This window comes from Limulus polyphemus, unplaced genomic scaffold, assembly GCF_000517525.1.
Source record: "Limulus polyphemus unplaced genomic scaffold, Limulus_polyphemus-2.1.2 Scaffold1570, whole genome shotgun sequence".
In the NCBI taxonomy this organism is placed as follows: Eukaryota; Metazoa; Arthropoda; class Merostomata; order Xiphosura; family Limulidae; genus Limulus; species Limulus polyphemus.
The window spans coordinates 101,898-105,110 of NW_013667180.1; positions in this window are offsets into that span (position 1 = coordinate 101,898).

Sequence of the window (3,213 nt, forward strand, 5' to 3'; positions counted from 1 at the left end):
CAACACTGTAACGAACGAACGTTAACTTCAACAATACGTCTCTCTCTGACTGCAGTTCAATTACTCATTACCTACCCACACATTACATTCCCCTCTTTTATATACCAGCCTATCCTATATCCAGCAAGAACTAGAACATTCGCCAAAGTACAGGATAATTCTAGAAAGTAGAGAGCGTGAGAATCACATGATCTCGATGACGCAACAATACTATCAAGGGTCAGTGAACTAGTTATTTAGAGTTAGTTTATTGTGTTAGACTTGGTCAATTCTTAAAATATAATTATCTGTTTGGAGGTGTTTCATTCAAACGTTTAAAAGTACTTCTTTGAAATTTTGTAAAGCAATATTTTTTTTCGTGTTCAAAATACTGATATCAGTTATGTTGAAATTTCGGCATTGTAGGGAATGAATGTTCAAAGATGTGATCATCTGTGTTCCTCAAATCTGAAGTTGGAATACTTTTGTATCCATGGCCAAATGGGGCGAGTATGATGAATGATGAGATTCTACCTCACGATCCGCAAATTGTGAGCTTAAAAGATATTTTTAAAGAAGAATTAGTAACAAGAACAAGTCTGATTGAAAGCAAGATTAATGAAGCTACTGGACATGAGCAGAGGAATTGAAGAAGTGAAGAAAAGCTGTAATGATAAAATTAAAGATGTTCAGAAAGACATCAATATCGAATAAATACAGATAGGCTTTGAGGAAAGAATTGAAAAAGTACAAAATGACTTTAACGAAAACATTGAAGATGTACAGAAAAGATCACTGGGGTAGAAAAAAATTGGTGATAGAATAAGATATCTGGAAAACGAACTGGTAAATGTAAGGATAAAACACGCCTCACCTCTTTCTGAATCTGCCCAAGAATTCCAACTTAAACATCACTTATTACAAAATATGGAATGGTAGAACCTATTTGGTTTACATCTATTACCACTAATCTTTTAATGCAGGGCAATTCCTAGACTAATTAGCCATGTTAGTACCAAATCTAGTTCCAGAATTTAACTGGCTAATTCAGTAACATTGTTTGATTGAGAAATCAATGAGATGTGATGAAAAGGTACCATGTGAAGCATATCAAGCTGAGTTCGAAATGATTTCCAAGGTGAACAGGTGGAATAGTGAATAACCTTGCTGGTCATTTAAAAGAACTGGGTTTAATGACATTAAGTAATCTTCCAGCTGAGAAGATTAAAACAACTATTAAACATTGGTAGCTGTCTTATCCAACAGGTTTGGAGTGGCACAACAAAAATAAGTATCGAGAGCATAGTTCAGAAACAGGGTACGTAGAAAAGAAGAGACCTTGGTCAAACTTGCAAAAATTTGGGAAGGCTTACCCAATTATCTTATCTGGATGCTTCTCGTGAAATGATAAATTTGTTGGCATTTTATCAATTTATAGATGCCATTAATGGAAGTTCTTCAGTTAGCAAGGAAACTTGAATTCATTAAACTCGCAGATAAACAATCTAAACTTTATGAAATCATCAGATCGAGTAGTTTTGAGACATCATCTCCCTTTAACAATTGTCTAGATAAATAAAAAGGGTTATACTAGTTATACAGAATGGAGAAAACAGACTACAAAACAATAGATCTTTCAAGGGTTACACTACTAGTTATACAGAATGGAGAAAACAAACTACAAGACAATAGATCTTTCAAGGGTTATACTACTAGTTACACAGAATGGAGAAAACAAACTACAAGACAATAGATCTTTCAAGGGTTATACTACTAGTTATACAGAATGGAAAAACAAACTACAAGACAATAGATCTTTTAAGGGTTATACTACTAGTTATACAGAATGGTTTGTTTTGTTTTTTTTTCGGAATTTCGCGCAAAGCTACACGAGGGCTATCTGCGCTAGCCGTCCCTAATTTAGCAGTGTAAGACTAGAGGGAAGGCAGCTAGCCATCACCACCCACCGCCAACTCTTGGGCTACTCTTTTACCAACGAATAGTGGGATTGACCGTCACATTATAACGCCCCCACGGCTGAAAGGGCGAGCATGTTTGGTGGGATGCGGATTCGAACCCGCGACCCTCAGATTATGAGTCGAGCGCCTTATCCACCTGGCCATGCCGGGCCCTATACAGAATGGAGAAAAACAACAATACAATAGATCTTTCAAGGGTTATACTACTAGTTATACAGAATGGAAAAACAAACTACAAGACAATAGATCTTTCAGGGGTTATACAGAATGGAAAAACAAACTACAAGACAATAGATCTTTCAGGGGTTATACTACTAGTTATATAGAATGGAAAAACAAACAACAATACAATAGATCTTTCAAGGGTTATACTACTAGTTATACATAATGGAAAAACAAACTACAAGACAATATATCTTTCAAGGGTTATACTACTAGTTATACAGAATGGAGAAAACAAACTACAAGACAATAGATCTTTCAAGGGTTATACTAGTTATACAGAATGGAGAAAACTACAAGACAATAGATATTTCAAGTCTTGAAAGGACATATTGGCAGGAACTGCAGACAAAAGTTTATAAGGAATAAACACTATCCCCAAAGGATGTTAGAAAAGGTGAACTGCTATAGATGTGGGAAACATGGCCATTACAGCCGAGACTTTAAGGAATCAACAGCTGTTAATACACCAAAAAAGATAATACCAAAGCAAGAGTCTTCAAGTGTAACCATTATCAATGGAACAACAAAGAGGTAATTAAACATAAAAAATAGGCAGATTTATGGGGCAAAGTTCAACTGGAAATAATTGTCTCAAATGAGCTAATATTATTTAGGAAAACTGTCCATGAGACTTTGGGTTTATTGATGATAAACCTTGTAATATATTGATTGATATTGGTTCTATAAGTACAGTTGTTTGACCCAATTTGGTAATGAAATGTGGAAAATTGTCTCCATAGGTGAAGAAATAAGAGGGATTGGCGTAAGCAGCAGATGGACATTAAGTTCCAGCAAGAGATAAGTTGGAAGATAACCTTACTATAGGAAGCTTCTCTACACCTTATGGTGTGAGAGTAATTGACATTGAGGAAGAGCACTTCATTTGGAGACAAGAATGTGTTTGTTTACAGTTAAGCACAAAGCTACACAGTGGACTATCTGTGCTATGCCTTCAGACTTGGAGGGGCTAACAAGAATGTGATGTTATTCTAGAATTGTATCACCAAAAAGTTACATTCTCATACCAGTA